This window comes from Mastigoproctus giganteus, chromosome 9 (genome assembly GCF_048544385.1).
Source record: "Mastigoproctus giganteus isolate SK-2022 chromosome 9, ASM4854438v1, whole genome shotgun sequence".
Lineage (NCBI taxonomy): Eukaryota > Metazoa > Arthropoda > Arachnida > Uropygi > Thelyphonidae > Mastigoproctus > Mastigoproctus giganteus.
The window spans coordinates 231201802-231223817 of record NC_143583.1 but is presented as its reverse complement, the minus strand read 5'-3'; the positions used below and the strand labels follow the sequence as shown (position 1 = coordinate 231223817).

Here is a 22016-nt window from a genome sequence, read left to right as displayed (position 1 = left end):
CGCGGTACTTTCGTTTCAGCATGGTCCTATATTTTTCCAACAAAACCCTGGCATTACAATATCATGAAGGGATTTGTATGGTTTCTCTTTCCATAATAAATTGTCGGATATGTTCTTTTAATGTCATTATTCTCCACATATGCTTTCTTTACCCTTCCCCACATAAAATCTGACAATTTGTTGGTAACATCATCAATTTTTGCTCCCAGTAAACACACTTTGGTTCTACTTCACTCAACTTCATTGAAAAACTGTTACCAATTTCCGTGACAATAAAGGCTCTCAATAAATCCTCTTGAAACAATCCAGTATGAACTTAATTAGTCAATAAGCAAAAGTAGTAACCCCCTCTCCCCCTATCCTATAAATTATAGTATATTCCGACGTATAAGTCAACCTTGAAAGCCCTAAAAGATCGTCTTAAGATTTTATACTCTGAGTATAAGTCGACCCCAGAATTCTTTGAATTTAAAGACGTGAATCAATACCAGTATATTTACGATTTATATTTGTTAATCTTCTTTGAATTTTATTATTTTTTAGAGACTGCCAATTTCTTATTGCCACCGCACTTCCATATTGAGGCGTTCTGTAAGAAATTAAGATGCAGTAGAATACGAAACAGGCAATAACAATTCTTACAAAATCAGATTTCTCCCCGTTCAAGGAGCAATAAGAGTGATGTCACTTAGTTACCGCTGCCTGTAGCATTATGCACCCTTACTGCTTTCTTTACACTGTACACTGTAATAAAAAACGTTACAACGCAGATTTTTAAATGAAAGCAGAAATACGGCGCATATATGACTGAGAAAGAATTTAAGACAAAAAAAAAAAAAAACAAAAAACACTTCTATGGAAAAATCTACGATATAGGGATATGAGAGCAAAAGCTTCAGTGTCCTTAAAATTATAATTGAAATTGTCTTCATAAATTAAGTAGGAAAAAACTAAAATTAATTACACCCGGACAATTTGCTTTCAGCACAGATATGATGAGCATATTTTTTTAATATTTTATTTTGATTTTCGTGTTTGGTGAAATACCGTTTTGACAACCACTGCTTATATTACACAAAAATACAATTTGATGTAAATTTCGTTTTATTTTTTCCAAGACCACCTGAAAATATTTTGGACAATGCCAAAACACCTGTTTTTATATTTTGAAACTAAGGTGATTAAAAAAAAAAAGGGAATCATGCAGAAGTTACATTACTTGTTTGTTGTGTTGAAATTTAATTCATAATAATTCTTAAAAATATGGAAAACGATCATTTGAAGATGGGTCCTCGGTACAGCGTTGTTGTTGTTTTGGATTTTAGGAGCATTAGCAACTAAGGCCATATTGCTCCGGGATATGTGGTGATCATTCTTTGACCTTTCCACATCCTCCGTATTTGGTGGTGACGGGCTCGAACCCCGGTCTAATCAAGAAGCGTGTGCTGCGCACTGCTGCTCCTTCCCACCTGGCTACGGAGGCGCCTCCTCAGTACAGCACTACAAAACATGTTTCCTTACTTGTTATTGATCACCCTGTATAGTTTAATATTTTTTGTCCTCTTCATTCCTCACTTAAATATAAACAGCGATCCGTATCTGAAAGTTTGGGAAAACGCTGTCGTAAATGGATAAGGATGTTGCGTTGCCATCGGAATCGTTCCTTGCAAAAGCCGGATTCTGGACCAATCTTCTTCAGACGTATTGATATGAGAGAGGAGGAGCTCAGGCTATCCTCTCAAAGACATTTTCCATTCACCATCTGAAAAAAGATGGCGGTATTCCAAATAATACGTATTCTCCCAGTAGAATTGAAGTATTCATAGTAAATGGGCGAGATTCAACAAAACCATCGCGCTGAACATAAACTGGGAAATTTCCAGCAACTACCATAATAAAACAAAACTGAAATAAGTTCCATTATTTGGAGCCAGAAGAACAACTGTAAACCCCTTATTGCTTTTCAGCGACTTACGCAATGTTGCTTCGCTGTATTATGTCTACAATTGTGTTCATGGCGGGATGTGCATGCTGTACGTGCTGAAAACCTGGAATAACTCAGGGAAAACACTATTCTCTCACTGAAAGAAAGGTGGACTACAGGTTCAACGATCAAAGAGAAGTACGAGAGAAAAATTGGGTGCTGATAAGGATGGGTTCTGTATAGAGCAAATAAATGGACAACGTGGGTGGTGGCTGATGAATTGAGTGTAGTCTCTAATGTTAATCGGGTCGATGTCGCTTGTATACTGGAGCCATATAAGTTGGAGAGACGAGTGATGGGATTATCGTTGGCAACCAGAAAAATATCACGCAACCAGCATTGTCCCAGGCCTACGTTAGTTACATTTAATAATGACTTAACTTTGATAGCAATGGATGCTTTCTGCATTGTTTAAGGTCTGTGCTTGTGTGGAGTTTGAAAATCAAAAATTCTATTTGGTGTCTGTGTATTATAGACAAAAAGTACATTTATTGTTGATCCCATTCTGTCGTTATTTAACAAAATCCTTCATCAAAAATTCTTCCCACCTTTATGGCATGTCTATCTACTAAGACCGCTGCCAAAAATACGCTCTGCTTCTCAGCCCTGTCACTTCCGTACGATTTCTTCGGCATCAAGCCTATTAAGGCTCTTTGAGAAATTTCTTCTGAAAACGTTAAACGAAACCGTTAAATGCCGCATCAGCCACCGCAGATCCACTATGCCACCCTGTCAAGCTCCACCGCTACAAATCTACTCACCACCACTACCAAGATCCTCGAAGCATTTGAGCACAGTTCGGAAATCACCGTTACGTATATCGACGTCCAGGCGGCATTTGATTCCGTATCAGTTCATGCGTTGGCAAGGCTACTACGTGAGTATTACCTCACTGCCGGAGACTTGCTCTGGTTTATTCAGACAATGCCTGAGAACAGGACTATTATTGTTCGCGATGCCAATCGGCGCTACACCAGAACTATTACAGCCGTAGTCCCACAAGGTGGGGTCCTCTCTGGTAACATGTTCTCAGCTGTTCTTCTGCCTTTCGTGACGGGCCGAACTGAAATTATCACCTTCGCTGATGATATAAAGCTGTTCACCGCTATCAACCCTGGAGACACTGCTTACTACACAAATGCCTTAGTCGTAAAGAAAATCCAGAATCTCGAAGCCTTCCTCGCAGGTTTCGGTCTTCACATCAATCCTGAGAAGTCGAAACAGTTGACTTTCTCTTTCTACCACACAGAGCACCTGCAAATAAAGTTCTGTCGACTCCGGTGGATGCAACAACTTATGCACGTCCATAATCAAGCTGTTGGGTGCAGATATATTAAGACATGTGTCTATCCGGTCATACTTTATGGCGCAGAGGTCTGGACCTCAACTGCAACAACGCATCTGAGACGGATTTTCGCGGGCGAACTTTTTTGGCTATTGAAGTGGGCCATATGGAAATTTTGGCTTCTCCCTGCACCAAGGACCCTCCAGATAGCACTAAACATCAGACGTCTTCCTGCCATTATCCATGAGAGAAGACTCGTCTTTGCTGTAAAAATGATGGTTGGCATTATTTCGGAACCAGACTTCTGGGATAACTGCGGGTGGAGAATCCCTGTACCAAGCCTTCAGGCCACCCCAACCCGGTCAAAGTTATCCGATCGGTTCTTACCCGTGCGAATGCTGCAGTTCATACACTCCTTGGACGGCGACCTCTATTACTCTATTACTTACTCCATTGACTTCCTTCTCAGGACCACGTCACAGGACATTAAAAAAAATAAATTTTCTGTTTATACTCCAGGACGACCAAACGGTCAGAGGAGTTCACAAGATAGACAGAATACAAGAAACAGCACCGTATTCAGTAGTCACGGGCTTGAACCCCGGTCACTCAAGGCACGTGTACTTATGCACCCGCGCGCCTGACCACTAGGCTAGAACCTGCTCCCGATGTTGTTATTATTTTGGTTTTTAGGAGCATTAGCAACAAAGGCCATATTGCTCCGGGGATATGCGGTGATCATTCGCCGACCTTTCCGCATCCCCCGTATTTGGTGATCACGGGCTCGAACCCCGGTCTAAGTGTGTGCTACGCACTGCTGCTCCTGCCCACCTGGCTACGGAGGCACAACCTGCTCCCGAGGACCTGTCCATCACCGCCATGGATCCATCACTACATAGTTCCAACTTTCTGTAAAAGTACTGCTCCCTGGAGAATAATTTAACTTGAATATTTTTTTAATCCTACAGTTGTATAATTAGTAATAATATTATGTTTTGTTCCCTCCTATCTCATCCTTGTTTATTAGCCTTTACAATACTGTGAACCCCTGGCTTGTAGCCGTGAAGGGTATTGTATACGGCGTGTGCCTTTTGTATGCAATAAAGAGTTCTTCTCCTTCACATTGCTCCGCATCTTGATTACGTTGAGAATTTATTGGGATCTGAGAGAACGGGCCATTCTATTTATGAATCGCAACTCTAAAAGCAAGCTCTAGTAGAGCCGATTTCCTGACGACAGAGGTCGTGCAATGAATGGGGTCATAATTCACTGGGAACTTGTGCTTCGCAATAGGTCGTCAGAACATACCACATTCTGGACAGTCAACGGAGAGTCAAACATTCACGTCAGCCTCAATAAATTGCATGGTCAAATTGGCTTCTGAACTGGTGTGTGTGTAGAACCTTACTCTTTGTCTCGTGACTACCAACTGTTCAACGAAGAATTTCAGCGGCTCTGAAACGAATTTATGCACGAACTATTTCGTTCATGGAAAGAGCTGGCTCAAACGAGTGGAAACAGTGATCCATGGGGATTGGTCTTTGCTCAACTAAAATGAAAAGTCCCGCCAGATATATTGTATGTTCGATCAGGAGAAATGGGCATGATACGAAAACATGGGCTAAACGTGTAGGTGTGATCCTGGTGCTTTTAGTTGAAGAGAAACAGAGACTTTTCAGAAACTGATGAGCACATCTCAGATATTTTTAAGGAAATGAAAGTGCTGAATGAGACCTATCACGATGAAGGTCAAGAAGGATGATTCTGGATGGAGTTATTAGCGCTCGCTGTAGGGAGAATACGGAGTAATAAATACCAGGAGCGGATTTTATAAGATGATGTTGTATGCAGAGGATTAGTATGGAGAGCATCAGGCAATAAAACAGAGCTCCAAGATCATCCCATCACACTAGCTAAGTATGTTCAATGCCTAGAAGTTTCAGAGATGGTATCTTCTCGTTACGCTGTAAGGACTCATTTCTGAAGCTTATTTTGAAGTCGCCGACAATACCTACAGATAGTGCGGCGCCCTACCACCCCACAGCATTGCTTAAGGGGCTGGGGAAAGGTTTTCAAAGGATGATAGGTGCGAGAATCTGATTATAAATGCTTGTCAGATGATCAGTAACACAAGCAGTACAAATTTAAAACAATTAAATTTTCTCCAACTTAACTGTCAACGTGCGATTGCAGTTATGCATGACCTCACCACAACCGTTCTTGATCACTCTATTCATATCATGGCCCTACAGGAACCTTACTCCTATAAGGGATTAGTAAAAGGTTTACCTATGCGATTTAGAGTCTTACAATCTGACCCAGACATTACTGGTACTGGCGGAAATGCAAGAAGGAGAATTTGGGCAGCTATTGTCATTGCTGACCCTAATTTAACTGTTACTCGGATTTCAAGTCTTTGCTCTGCACACGCAGTCTGTGCCTGCATTGAAGGCTGGTTCGGGAAATTTTATATTATCTCGATTTATTGTCAATGTGCCCAACATAATGATTCTATTCAACCATTTGTGAACTATATTGATTCCGCCGTGAGAGCTTTACAGAATGAACAAATATTCCTGTTAATGGATGCTAATGCCCATTCGACACTGTGGAATGCTCAACAAACAAATGAAAAAGGGGAACTTTTAGAGGAAGTAATTATGACACATCGTCTAAAAATTCTTAACACACCTGGACATCCACCGACTTTTGTTTCCACACGTGGACAATCATTTATAGATGTCTCCTTGGCAACACTGTCTTTGGCCCAAAGGATCTCGGATTGGCAGGTTAAAACTGATTGGGTAACAAGTGACCATAATGTTATCAAGTTTACTATGACAGATATTGTTTCTCGTTCTAGATCGGATCCTTTTGATGTGCCTCGTTTTCACACTAGGTCTGCAAAGTGGCAGGTCTTTGACAAGGTAATAAAAGAAATGTTTACTCCTGAGCAGATGGGTATTATGGAATCTCTTCCTTTGGATAATCAAGTTGAATTTATACAGAACACTATTATACAGGCTTGTGAAGCCTCAATGAAATTTAGAAAGCGCAAACCATATCACGTTCCTTGGTGGTCTTCTACATTAACTGATTTAAAACAGCTTACTAGAAGGACTAGACGTGAATTCCAGAGGGCGAAGAGAAATCCATCGCGTACGGTACTTGAATTGACGGTTTTACAAAGTAGATACAAACAAGCAAGACGAAATTATCATAATGAGATTCGCAAACAAAAAAGGACTTCTTGGGAGAGTTTAATTAGCACCCAGGGAAATAGTGATCCCTGGGGACTTATTTACAAGCTTGTGACCAAAAAGATTCCACCAGGGGAGATTTTCACTTCTGTCACAACAGCAGAAGGTCAAAGTACCCTATCTTGGTCTTCTACTATAGATAGAATATTAGACGTAATTATACATCAAGATTCTGATACTAATATGTCACCGGAACAAATTGACATCGTACATTTAAATTCTAACTACACAGGATTGACTGAAGAACCTCCATTCTCTCTGGAAGAGGTCGAATGCGCAATAAAATCCATGCGCTCAGGTAAATCCCCTGGGTATGATAAAATTGAAGTTGATGTTGTTAAAAGAGTCTGGAAAATTGTACCAGCTTCAATATTAATTTTGTTTAATTCATGCCTACGAAGTGGTGAATTCCCTAGAGTGTGGAAAAGAGCTTTGCTCAAAATCTTGCTAAAAAACTGGCTGAGGATCCATCATCATATAGGCCTATAGCCCTTCTCCCAGTTCTGGGAAAGGCGCTAGAGAAGGTTGTTGCCAGCAGATTAATTGCAGCATATGCCGACAAAAGACTTGCTTCTGGAGACCAGTATGGGTTCACCAAAGGACGAGGGACAGAACATGCATTAGTTAGACTTCTAGATATTCAGGCTGATACAGATTCCAAATATTTGCTCGGCCTCTTTGTGGACTTCAAAGGGGTCTTTGACACCCTTTGGTGGCAAAGTGCCCTGGCGAGGTTCCGGGAGGCCGAAGTGTCCATAAATATATATAAGCTTTTAAAGAGCTATTTTTCTGATCGTACCATTTCTGTCAAATCTGGACTGGAGGAGGTCTCTCGCAGAGTTACAAGAGGATGTCCACAGGGGTCAATACTTGGTCCCTTGTGTTGGAATCTGGTTTTTGATTCCTGGTTGGTTAAGAGTTTTCCAGCTATTCATATGATCGCATACGCTGACGATCTTACAATATTAATCCAGGGTAATTCTAGGAAAAGCCTTGAAGAATCAGCAAATGCTGTGCTGTTAGAACTCTCCAACTGGTCTTCAACACATAAATTGCAGGTTTCAATTGCAAAAACGTCTCAGATGTTGCTTAAGGGAAAGCTTGACCATGGAAGACCTCCAGTTATTAAATATAGGGAACAAACCATTAAGTACCTATCGAAGACCAAATACCTAGGCATTTATATTGATGATGCTCTCAGTTTCCTACCACATGTTCAGTATGTGAAAGAAAAGGCTAAATTGTTCCTGAGCCGAATTAAACAGATAACAAGACAAGACTGGGGTCTTAGAGGTCAAACCTTACGACTTCACTATAATTGTGTGTTTTTGTCGATAATTTCTTATGGAGCTGGTGCATGGGGCTTTAGAGCTAATAAAGTTGCTGTAGTAAAGCAACTGTTACAAGCACAGAGGGCTGCCCTCCTAACCATGTCAAGAGCTTGTCGAACTACCTCCACGATGGCTCTTCAGGTTTTGCTTGGGAAACTACCTGTCCATTTTGAAGTTCAGTACCGCTACCTTAAGTATCACCTTTTGAAGAAAATACCATTGACCTATGATAACATCCAATTAGATCTAAGTGCTCCCATTAAGACTGAGAAGACAAGATTAAGGCAAATTTTTATTGCAAAATGGCAGCAGGAGTGGTCTTCATCTGATATTGGTGCAGTCACAAGGGACTTTCTGCCTGTAGCAAGGGAAATTAAAAAGGAGGAGTTAAAGTGGTTTTCGCCGGGCTTATATGGTATGTTTATATTAACTGGCCACGGAAGTATAAATACTAAACTTCACAAACTGGGACTTTCACCAACAACATCTTGTTTGTGTGGCCAGGAAGAAACTGTTAACCATATTCTTCATCAATGTCATTATTATAACGATCTTCGACGTGACCTACTTAGTGTAGTTCCTAACTTGGACTCCAGCAACAATAAAATTCTGGTTGAGTCCCTGACAGCTTTTAATGCTATGAATGTGTTTGCTTCTCGTGCATTTAAAAGAAGAACCGAAATTAGGTCCTAGTTTTACTGTTCCTGCGATTTCTTGGATCCTTTATTGGATTAGGAAAGAAATATCTCTCATTTTTGATTGGATTCTATATCTGCAACTGATTAGTATCATTAAGTGCTACACTATACTTTCCTGGATTTTATAATAGACTTGTTCTTGATGTGGAACTGTTTTCAGCAGAATAGGTATTTATTGTATAAGGAATTTTGCTCTACTCATCGAGATATTATTTGGCCTTTAGCGTTTCATAGTTTTTGGAATTAATATTTCTTTGTGAGTGACATGTGACCACTGTGACTTTTCATATTACAGACTTTTCCTAGTAACTCTGTTATCAACTATCTTGGATGATTATCTTAGACTTTTTGGGCTCTCTTAGAGCTTGTATTTAGGCAAGAACTTTTTAAAACATAATTTTGAACCCTGCCTAATGTGATCTCATCTAGGATTTGGACATGTATATTACTTTTGCGTTAACCCTGAAACATTTTATTTATTGGGCCAGGTTACGGCATTACCCTGGCATTACATTGGACGAATCTGTACATAGTTCTGCTGTGTTCCTGAAGAAGAGGATATTGTACATATTGCACATAGTGTCTTTCTGTGGAGCTTTTCAGAATTCGTGGATTTGCTTTCACTGTGTTTTTTGTTAGAAGATCAATTATTTCTTCAACAACTGAAGACGTTCTGCCTACAAGGGGTTAGGCAAACTGTAAATTAAGATGTTTTGCTGATCCTAGTTCCTAGGATGGGATTTTCCATGAGATAGGTCTCCATGGTTAGAGAAGTTAGTCCACTTCTCCCTACTTTATTCTTGCTTAACTTCTTCTCACTTCTAACTATTGGAGAGTCCCTCTGTTGATTCTCCTCTATTCTATCCATTTACCTCCCCAGATCCCAAACTTCTCCCTCTGTATTCCTCTTTTTCCACTTCATTCTCTTTTTCGGGCACTCTCAGGTGTTATGCCCTGGGCTTGCCCAGCAGGAGATAATTGATCCTGGCCGCCTCCACGTGTCGGGGATGGGGGGTGAGACGTAGTGACCAGGTGTTACTGCTTCTTACCTGCTAAGAGCCAGGTACCGGCCGATAACATAACAACAGAACACATCATAACACTTACACGTCCACAACACACTACATACAATTGGCCGGTCTTGGCATAAGCTTCAACACAAGAAGTACAATAGCGGCTTATGGGGGAAACCCTGGGATCCGCCACAACAACACATGAATATCCCTGAATATCCCCCTGTCAGATGATCAGTATAGATTCACACCCGGAAAGGGAATAGATTGCGAGTGGAGAAATTCGTGTCAACTGTCTAAAACTGTAATAAAAAATTCTGTCTAGATATATTTGTAGACTTCGCTGGTTTATTTGATACTATTCAATGGGACAGCGTCTTAATGGTTTGCGCACGGAAAAATGCAGCCCACAAATATATTCTCTGATAAAATATTATTTCCGTAATTGTTCTGTCACTCTAAAGCAATCTTGTGGAAGCAATTCGCAAAGAGTGGATACAAGTTGTCCACAGGAATCCGTTTGCGGCCCGTAATTGTAGAATCCCGTATTGAATGGGTGGTTGCAGCGAACATATCCTGACGTGTCCATGGTAGCTTTTTTTTTTTTTTTTTTTTAATGAAAACTCCGAACACGGGAGGTATTAGAACCTATAGTACTTAGTACCGTGCTGGGTTGGAGGTTGAGAAGACGAAAGAAGATGTTTGTTGACATTGGACTTGAACTTCTGTAGACTGTAATTTTCAGGAAATACGTATGAAGGAACAACTCCAGAAAACGGAAGTTGAATGAATAAACGAGGAAGATGAAAAGTTGTTCCTGTGAGTTTGAAGTTGGACAGTAAATGGATGTTGGCTGGTGGCTGCACGTGTTCGGACTGTTTTGAAGGAGAGAGCGGGAATTATAGAAGCCAATTCAGAAGAACAGTGCTCATGGAAGTATCTGTAGAAGAGGCATGCAGCAGAAACAGTGCGTCTATGAGACAGCGAGTGAAGAATTTCTGTTAGAGATGAATCATTAATTAACCTAACTGCCCTCTTCTGAATGGAATCAAGAAGCCTGAGAGAGGTTTTGGGGGCACCACCCCAGATGTGGGAACAATATTCCATGGTAGGGCGATTTGCATAGAGCGAACAGCTGTTTGGAAGAAAAGTAATGCCGAGAGCGAAAGAGAAAACCAAGTTTTTTAGATGCAAGAGAAGCGATATTTGTAATGTGCTTGTGCCAGGAGAGATTAGAAGTCAGGGTAATCCCCAAAAGAGATATATCATTTTGCCTAGAAATCGGAGTATCACCAAAGATAAGCACAGGAGAAGTTTTGCGAGATATAAGACAAGACTGAGTTTTAGAAGGACTGCAATCAACTAAGTTGTCTTTGCCCTATTGGAGAATTACCTGAAAATCGGCATTTAAGGAATTGGTAGCAGATTTTCGAGAAGTTGAAGCTGATTGAGCAGGACAAGGTTTCTCAAAATGGAAAGTTGAATGCAATGTGCTATCATCGGCAAAACTATGGATAGGATTTCATTTCCAGTCAATGGAATAAGGTCATTAATATACAAGAGGAAAAGAGTGGGGGGAAAGAACTGAACCTTGGGGATACAAGCATTAGTGGAGAAATTAGAAGAGAGAGGCATCTACCATCAACTTCATAGATCGGTCAGAGAGAAAACTGGATAACCAATTACAAAAAACAGGTGTCAAACCATAAGATGGAAGCTTGTTTAGAAGACCTTTATGCCGAACTACATCGAAAACCTTAGACATGTCGAGAGCAACTGTTTCTGTTTCACCGAACTTTTCCATTGAATTAGTCCATAAATGGGTAATATAAGCCAGAATATCACCAGTGGATCGACACTAACGGAATCCATACTGGCGATCGTTGATTAGACGGAAGGTTACTAGGTAGTTTAAGATTTGGCGGTTAATTGATTTCTCCATTACTTTAGAAAGAGTAGACGTAATTGCAATGGGACGATAATTGGATGGGAGGGATTTGTCACCCCTTTTAGGAACTGGTTGGATATGAGCAAATTTCCAAGCAGAAGGAAAAACACCTTTGGAATAAGAAAGTGAAAAGAGGTAGCAAAGAACAGGAGTAAGTTCAGGAGCACAGGTTTTGAGAACAAGTGGAGAAGTTGCCATTGGGATCTGGAGCTTTCTCAGCATCAAAATTCGTCAAAATCCTTCTGACATCCTTTTGACGGAAGACTACAGGTGGCATTGAAAGGCGCGTGTTATGAATGGTGGGAGGTGTTTTATCAAGATCATTAATACATGAGTTGGAATAAAAATGGGATGCTATTAGGTCAGCTTTATCCTTGGCTGAAGTGACAACAGAACCATCTGGTTTTGACAGAAGTGGGAGCAGAGATGGACAAAATTTGCGGCCAATAGTTTTGGCAAGAGACCAAAATGCTCTGCTACCATTAGGGAAAGAAGCAAGTTTTCTACTCTTAACCTGTTTAAAATCTAGTTTGGAATGGTTAATAATTGCTTTACAATTGTTGTTAGCTTTGGTATAGGCAGAAAATGTAACTGAAGATCTGGAAACAAGCCAATTACGATATGCAACATTCTTCTCTTAAAGAATCTTAGCACATTATTGGAAAACCAAGGTTTAGATAAATGAAGATTTTAAAGTAGATTGTGGGATAAAGGATTTCATTCCTATAAGAATAATTTCATTGACACGATCTGAGTAAACGTTAACATAAGAAGTTTTGAAACAGTAATCCGACCAAGAAAAAAAAAAGAAAAGAAATCTCGCAGGTCATCCCATTTTGCATTCTTCTAATACCAAAAACAACATGAGGTTGGGAAAAGCCATGAGTTAAAGGCTGCACTGGAGAAGAGACAATCACCAAGTTGTGATCTGAGGTGCTTAAATGACCACTCACTTCGACCGTGTACTTAGAAAAGTTGTTTTGAGAAAAAGATCAAGCTTGTTGGCTGTATGTTTAGGATTGTCCGGTATTATTGTAGGTAAATGAACCATTTGTGCGAGGTCATTAGTAATAACAAATACTTCAGCATCTCGACCAGCTGGGTCGATGTGACTATAACACAGAAGCCAGCTGGAGTTGTGAACATTAAAATCACCAAGGAAAATTAAATCACTGTTATAAAAATTGGACTGGAGAAAGTCAAGTTGCAAAGAGAGGAAATCAAAGAGCTCCAAGTGATTAGTGGAGTTGGGAGAACGGTAGAGACAACATGTGAATTTAACATAATGAGGTAGAGAAATTTTAAGCCAGAGAAGATCGAAAAGAGGAGATTCCAAATTGCCAAGTCTCTGACAGGGAATATCGGAACGGACATATACACAAGTACCAACTTTGAGGCGAAAGGAATCATACAGCGAATAATTTGGGATGAGCAGTAGTTGAATCAACCGATAACTGAGATTCTGTCAGAAAAAGTACATGGGGTTCGGCAGACTGCAAGTGGAAATGGACATCGTTGAGATTAGAATTGAGACCACGTATATTTGGGACATATGACTAGGAAGTGTTTGGGAAGTTTAGATCTTTTCGCAGATAAACTTACTCTATTAGTTTGACAATTGATGGCATATTCAATAGTAAGAAAAAGTTGGGGGGGGGGGATGCTCTATGAAGTAATGAAATTGTTGGATAAGGCATACACGTGGTAAGAATATACCCAGATCCTTGACATAACGTGGCCTCGACAGTACCCCCCGCATAAACACAACTTGGACTCCCTCCAGGCATACATTGAAGGTTTGATTTTGCTGGCACAAGGCAACTCAAGGCAAATGGAGAAAAATTCCAATTCTGTGTTGATGGAGCTACATCGTTTTAGTTGATTGCATAAGTTGACGGTTTCACACAGCAAAACACAACAATACTCTTGAAATGACATTTTTCTATAAATACGATTTTCATAAATACTCGTAGGGGATCCGGTAACCAGCATCGGGGTGCTAGCCTGAAATGCCTCAAGACTATCAAATACCTAGGAATTAAAATAGATTGGCAATTACGATTTGTATCGCATATTACACCCATTGGATAAAAGGTGTGGCATTTTGTGCATATGATTGTCACGAGAAAGGAGTGGAAAATCAGAAGAAGGTCTTTAGAAATTTCTGCATGACTGCGCCTTCCTAACAATTGTCATTTAAGGAGCACATGTTTGGTTAGACTGTGCCATGCAAAAAAATTAATGTCAGGAAAATGTACTCTGTACAGTGAATGTTATTGAAGCTGCCCATGACCTGCCGAACTGTGTCAAATGATGCGTTGCAGATTGTAACTGGACGCATACCTGTTGATTTGGTACTGCTTTTTAGAGGCATGTGTTATTACACTTGTTTCGACGAATCAGCTATGAAAGAATGGTCATCCAGATAGAGCGCGAGGCGAGTTATAATTAGATGAAAAAGCGAATCTGGACCGTATTGGTATCTATTTCGCAGAACCGTTATAATAATAGTACAAAAGGAATTATCACTAAAAATTCTTTCTTTCTCACAGGCCATGGGTCACTAAGTTATATGAATTAGGGATAAGCGAGCTTACGCACTGCGTTTGTAGATTTAGGAAGGTTGGGAATATGTCATATAATGTCGGGAATATGAAGACTCCAGGAAGAACTTTCAGCAGGCCTCACACCTGGAATCCTTGGAGCCTGGATACAAGAAATAGCTTGTGCTAGAAAACAGAATTTTGCTGCTTTCCAGTTATTTCAAATTAAGATTTAGAAGGAGGCTCTTCTTGTTGTTCGAGCATAAATATGAAGAAATGGTCTGGGCAACAATACATAGCGGTCATGTGGATCAGCTGCTTACGTCGTCTTTCTCATTGAGTATTACTCACTGTAGCCGTTCTTGTTTTTTTTTTTTTTTTTTTTCCTCTGGTGGACTGGAGTTTCTTTTCTGACTGCACCAAGCTGACAACGTGGCACGTTGAACAGCACCTAAGAATTGCTCTTGTATTATTATGCATACGCGTCCCCTTGTGGCGCTGTGCAGTGTTTGCCCAAATGATATGCCATGCATCAGTGTTTCCTGCAATTTCTTGTGATGCACTGGAAACTGGTTTTGTGCCCACACCTACGTTGCACAGAACTCTTTGTTCCATGCCTCTGTCGATGCATTAGGATGCAGTAACTAAGGTGTGTTATGAGCTCGTAGATGGATATGATAAGCATCGCAACTCCATTGACGTGGGATCGTTTCTATTGGTTGGTTAGTAGCCTTTGAAACGGGAGTTACTTGAGAAAGGGTAAGCACAGGATGTGGGGTAACTATTTCGAATAATGGTGGGCGCTTGCCCTGTTGAAATCACGGTGGAGGGGGGGGGGGGGGAGTATGAGATAAATGACATTCTTTTGTGCGAATGTTTCTGGGCTGACCTGACGAAAAGCAATGCTCTTTAGAAACTGGTATGGGAGTTTCAACGGTTAGTCTGATGGTGAAAAGCTCTGGCTCCTGATCAGGTTATCCACATCTGTGGATTCGTCTGGTTATCCACATCTGTGGATAACCAGACGAATGAAAGGCTTGTGATCTTGCTTTGGTTAGCTGTACAAGAGAGTGGACGCTTCCACAAGTTAGATGATCAAGTGAGTGGAGTCTGTCTCGTGGCACTTTAGATAGAAGATCGGAAGTTGTCTGTGACTGGAACTGAAGCGTCAACTATGAAATTGATCTCGATGTTGAGGGAGGAGCTGCATTTAGGGGCAAGACGTGAGTTTGAATTTGTGATCCATCACCCTTAAAGCACACCTGTCGTCTCCGGGTGGCTGGGTTCGTGTCGGAGAACTAGAGGGCTCCTGCGAGGTGAAGACAATGCCGGCGATCCTGCCGCTTGTAATGGCGACGGTTGAATAGCAAATCTTTGCTTTGCTTCTTGAAGATGTTGGTTCGGACTGCTCCGCTACTGAGCCGCGCATTCCTTAGTAGTTAATGAAAGGATGTTACATCCCCTGTGCCTTCTATTAATGCATGGACCTGTATACGGATTGCATTCCATTTCCTGAGCAACCCTATTCTTGATTATGGCTTCACCACTGCTGTGTGCATCAGCTGCATTTGTTGTGGTTACGAAGTCCTTGACTTATCGTGATTGTCATTTTATGTATGGAATGCAAAGGTCAATACTCTGTGTTGCGGTGAAGCAGTTAAATATTTCTTCGCGAGAAAGACTTGTCCTCTAATCAAGACCAGCAGACTCACGATCAGCTTTAATGCGACATAGCTGTTTCATTGAAATATGAACTGACATACCCTCTGAATTGGGGATATTATATCGATGCTGTGAATTATGTTATCTGTACGCTGGCAGACGATCCCTAGCAGTCTCCACGTGCCAGGAATGATAACCAGGAATGAGTGGTAGTATATGTTATGCTTGAAATTACCTGTAGAGCATTGCGATATATGGGGGGGGGGAATGCGAGTAAAGCTGACTGTGACCGCCTTCTTTAATAAATAAATAATATTCTGCCCGCCTGAGATATGCTATTGCAGCCCAGATTAAAGAGGACTTTAGAAATGCCTGCAGTTATCGAGGGGATTCGTACCCAGGCCAACTCCTTAACAGACAGAGTGTTTCGGCCATTTAGGCTCATAATTTAGAATGATTTGCGTTTATTTCTGATAATACTGCTTAATACCTCGTGATTATTTGCACATAATCTGAGTTAAGCTCACTCTTGTATACAAGAAACAACAATTTTACGTAACGCTCCTCAAATTGGCAAAATGCGATCTCAATAACGCATAACTGTAGTCTTAAGAAACGCTTTACTGGAGAGGAAAAAATCTTTCATCAGTGATGTTTTCTTAGCATAATTACGACTAAAAACCTACTCGAAAAAGCAATTCATACGCGTTTTGCGCACAAATATAAATTGCGCGTGTCGTAAATTAAATCCAGCATCGCGAACAGCGCAACCTGCTGATTAAATAAGTGGAGTTTATCTGCATTCTCGGAATAATAAAACTTATCAAAAGCCGTACTCGGATGAAAACGTGGAGACGATTTTTTCGGGGGAAATAAAAAGTGCAGAAACGCAATTAGAAATCCAATGAGACAAGCGAAACAAGAAGAAGAATTAAAAAAGACTTTAGTTCGTGATAAATATAAATAATTTCCTGTTTTGGATATCAAGCCTTCGCGCATCCTTTATTAAAATTCCCGAGACATGTTGTTGCAATGGAGTCTCGTTCAAACACCGATGACACGCTGAAAGGCTGACTTCCTGCTTTGTACGCTTAATTGTTACGTCATCCATTGCCTGTAGTCCCCTTTCTCCCGTCATTAAACCCTAATAAAGGATGACACACGTTATGAAGCATTTTGTTCATACGTGAGTCTCTCGTAATGAGAAATTTAAAGAGGGGGAAAGAAAGAAAGACGGAAAAAAAAGAAAAAACTCACGGCCGTACACCTTTGTAGTAATTGCCGCAGCCGTGTCATTAATTACTCTGCCACAAGCGGTTTTTGTCGGCAGATGACGGGGAACAATTATTCCGAGTGAGACGCCGTGTTAATGTCCGTCTGCTAAATGGGAGAGAAGAAATATTACAAGTGTTCTCGGGAGCGATTTGTCGAAGGAAAATCGCTATATATTACCCACAACACGGAGGTTACTGGTTTCTCTCGTAGATGAACTGCTGCAGCCTAATGACGTCATAATAGCGCCGAAATGAGAAATATTATCGGGACTCGAAGGCAATTTGCGACTTTGTGAGGGGCGACAAGATTTCGGAGGCTTATTAGGAAGCGGAAGGGCCCTGGTAATTTGTGTTTATTAGTAAGAACCCTCCCGAATAACCGACGCACAAGTTAGCGCGTTCAAACTGCTCAGCCTGAACGAATTTCAGACGCAGAAGACTTTTCTTTGTGCGCGTTTCGGCTGCAACAATGCGCGTGGATAATTCGCGTAATGAAAACAAAGGTGGTCATCGCAGCAGAAGCGTCATTATGTGATCGATTAATGGGGGGGGGGGGGAGATGTTCTGCTTCTTCCCTTTTATATGCGTTAATTATGCAGAATTTCCAAGTAGAGGGGAATATCTTTCGTATTATCCCTAAGATCCTGTTCAAATCTGAAAACAGATTGTTCGGTATTCACGTGAGCCACTCTCGTGCACACAGCTAAGGGGAACGGGTCCGTCTCGTACCAAATCGAAAAAATATTAGTATTAGTATTAGTATTAGTAACGGCCGTATGGTGCAAGAAAGCCTATGGCTTATGCTGCACCAGCCAAAAAAAAAAAAAAAATCCGAACAAAACAATGATAAAAACAAAAATTAAATAAATAAATAAATAATAATAATTAATAAATAAATAAAAATAATAAAATGAAATTAAAAATTAAATAAAAGTGAAATTAAAAATTAAATAAAAAGGAAATTAATCCTATCATCCTATGCGCTTCCCTTACCCGAAAGTACTATCCAGATGACCTTTGAATTTCCCCAAACTGTCGGCCTCTACCACCCATGAAGGCAACTTATTCCAGTAATTTATAACTCGCTGGCTAAAATAAAACTTCCTGCAGTCCAATCTAAACATTTCCCCGCGTAACTTGAATTTATGTCCCCTAGTTCTAGCATCATTTATAATCTTGAAAATTTTGTCCTCATTCATTTTACTGATGCCTCTCAGAGCCTTAAACACCTCAATCAAATCTCCCCTAAGGTGTCTAGTTTCCAAACTCTGCAACCCACATATTCGAAGTCTTTCTTCATACGGACGCCCTTTTGCCGATCTCACCAGGCGAGTTACCCTTCTTTGCACCCTTTCAAGAAGCTCGATGTCTTTCTTTAGGTGCGGTCTCCATACTTGAACACAGTATTCCAAGTGTGGTCTAACATAGGCCTTATATAATGGGATTATCACGTCCCTATCTCTACTTGCAAAAGTTCGATAGATCATCGATAGGACACCATGGGCCTTCCTTGCAACCTGTTTACAATGCTCAGAGAATTTCATGTCTGACCGTATCGTAACACCCAAGTCCCTTTCCTCCAGTACTGGGTTTAGTTGAACTCCACCAAGTGAATAAGTTATTTTGGGATTACTGTTTCCCAGGTGTAATACCTTACACTTTGTTGGATTAAAGCACAGCTGCCATTTTTCTGACCATTCTTGAAGTCTATCTAGGTCTCTCTGAAGAAGCTCAGCTTGACAGTGATCATTAACTACTCTACCAATTTTAACATCATCTGCAAATTTAGACATCACGCCCTCTATCCCTTCATCAATGTCGTTTATGAAAATTAAAAACAACAGTGGTCCTAATACTGATCCTTGGGGAACCCCACTTCTTACATCAACCCAATCTGAGGAATAGCCATTTATCACAACCCTCTGCCTCCTGCCCTGAAGCCATCCTTCTATCCATCTAAGGATTTTTCCAGTGATTCCAACCTGTTCCAGCTTATAAAGCAACCGCTCATGTGGGACTGAGTCAAAAGCTTTGCTGAAATCTAAATAAACAATGTCGAAATTATTCCCTAAATCCACCTCGTGAGTGACCCTTTCGAAATAGCGAACCAGATTTGTTAAACATGATTTTCCCTTTACAAAACCATGCTGAGTATCCTTGAGAATTTCAATTCGATCCAAATGATCCTGAATTCCACCCTTGATCAATGCCTCCATGATTTTCCCTACTACTGAAGTCAGACTGACAGGTCGATAATTTCCCACTTCACTTTTAGAGCCACCCTTATGTATGGGAGATACATTTGCACTTTTCCAATCCAAGGGAATCTCCCCAGAGTCTAGTGATGCTCGCATAACCAGCCTCAGTGGTTCAATGCACTCGCTTGCCGCCTCTCTTAAGATTATAGGGTATATTCCATCAACTCCAGGAGCCTTACTAGTCTGTAGGCTTGAAAGATTTTTCATTAAATAATCTTGCGAAATTTCAATATCATTAATTACATATTTTTTAACTTCGCTCCCACAATTTCCCATTGCCACAAAAGGCTTTTCATTTGTAAATATCGATGCAAAATAACTGTTGAGTTCATCTGCAACGGCAGCTGGAGTATTTATTACTATCCCCTTTCCCTTACGTAAAGGTCCGATCTGGTTTGTCCTGCTCTTCTTGGCATTTATATATGTGAAGAATTCTTTATCCCCCCTCTTTGCTCTGTTTGCTAGTGATTTCTCATAAACTGCCTTTGCCTGTCGAACGTTTTCTGTGGCTCTATTACACATCACCTTGTAGCTGTTATAGGCTGTTATAGGCTTGTAGCTGTTATATGAAAATCACCTCGCCACATCAAGCCGATTTAAGTTGTTCCGAAATACATTGTATAATTATTTTTTTTTTATTGAAAGACTGAAACATAGGTATCGGAACCTATGTTATTCAGAATCGTGTATAAAAAGTTTTCATTTGAATTTCGGAAGATTGTAATTTGGAAGAGATGCATGTGTTGAATAAAACAGAGAGGAAAAGTTAGTTCTGTCAGTTTGGATTTGGACAGGGAATAGATGCTGTCTGGGGTGGAAGAGAAAGCGGGAATTAGAGATGTCAATTCAGAAGCAGAGTGCCCATGCATATATATATCATACAGTTAACTGGACAAAACAACTTGCATCGGACTGTGAATCGTTTGGCCACTGCATCCAGTCTAACCATGATGCCCAAATAGAAGAGATGCACTCGCTTCGATAGCAGAATCAACGGGTCCTGACTGAAATCTGCCAGTTAAAATCTCAGTTAAAAAACATTCAAACCAACTTAGTTTTGGAATCTCAGTACCTTAGGAACTTTTCTAAATATACAGAACGCCCCAGGATTCGATATAACGAAAACAAGTCTCAAGATGATTTTGATATTACAAAACTAAACCAGGATCTTAAGGAGTACACTTTTCAACCAACAGGAGGATGCTACTCACTTGATGCCATGAAGTCATAAATGCCAGTCCATTCATGCCATTTTTTCTGAGGATGTCCAACCTACTCAACTCCCTGATATACTTTTCGGCCCTGCTTGCAAAACTCCACTAACACTCCTAACCATTACCCGAAGCCATTTGGTGTAGATCGTCAAAAAACTACCAGTGAGAGCTGTAGTGGGCCCAGGCCGGTTTCCTCTGTTTCTAATAACAATCTGTCGTGCATATATTTGAGACCAATATTCTTTGAATTGGACCATTCATAGCCAGGCGCGAATGAACAGAAATATGGACACTAGATCTAAAGGCTAGTATGTTCAAAGGGCAAATCAATGTGATCTGTAAATTTAAACCCTGTCACTTTATATGATGCTATTTATCAGACAACTTCAAGGTGTGTACCCCCCCGTCCGAAAAATCGATTTCTCCATGTCAGATGCTTTTCACTTACTAGCAGACATTTCGTCACCAACATCTTCCCATCAATTCCGCGCGGCTCAGTAGTTTGGGCTTCTGCTGCCCCTACCAGAGTGAAACCAGTCTATACCGCTGCCTATTGATTCTTATAAGAAAGTGAGCGGTATGAAAATTTAATCTCCCTCGGCAAATAACTACAATCAAGGTAGTCTGTACGTCGGAGTTACTTGACTTACGAAGCTCATAATCGAGAAAAGATCAGTTTTCTCAGTTAAGAGAAGTGCTGGAACCCCCACCAGCACCATCACCACTCGTTTGAGATCACATCCTTCTTTGGTAAGAAACACTAATGGAACCACCATCCCTGGGTGATTCCTGGTAACAAAACATGTTGCTTGACATCACACGAAACCTTGATTTTTACCTCAGAAAGTTTTCCACATAAAAAAAAAAAAAAAAAAAAACTGTAGGTTAATAATTCTGAGCGCTCTTATTCTGCTTCGTATGGATGATCTCTCTCTCTCTCTCTCTCTCTCTCTCTCTCTCTCTCTCTCTCTCTCTCTCTCTCTCGCAACGAAGCTATTATCTAGGAGTGCCTCAATTCGCTACTGGTTACAACGCAGGCACACTGTCTTGGAACCAACAGTTCACAGGGATCACGTCCGGTAATCTAGGTAAACATGTCTCGGGTGATCTGGGTAACCAGACGGTCCGATATACATTTTTTTAACTCATGGCATTTCATCCCATATAATGATAGGAAATCGAAAAAACATTTTTAAAGAAACCGCAACTGAGCTTGTCGGTGACATTCATATGGTGTATTTGTCTATAAGCGTGTTTGCCCACGGGCTAGTTTGCATTATTTGCGGGAATGAGTCACTAGGAAAAATTGGAACTCCTCCCCTTAATGCAGCCTCAATTGAAGAGAACTTGAGAAACTCCTCCATCCATCGACGAGAATCGCACACAGACCAGGTGAGTGCCAGTGTACGCTGTCTCGTTCCAGCTAAGATACCGCGAAGACAACCGAGTTGAAACGCATTTACTTTTTATTACTGTTTTTTAAACTAAAGAGGGCCTTGAAATTTCTTTGTGTAGACGACCGGAATCAATACTAGACCTCTCCAAA

At 40.7% G+C, this 22016-nt stretch overlaps 1 protein-coding gene across 1 annotated transcript in view; it reads left to right on the top strand.

Moving 5' to 3' along the window:
* LOC150081171 (uncharacterized) overlaps window positions 1-22016 on the top strand; it is a 325771-nt gene that overhangs the window by 293825 nt on the left and 9930 nt on the right. The gene's annotated exons all lie outside the window — the stretch shown is intronic.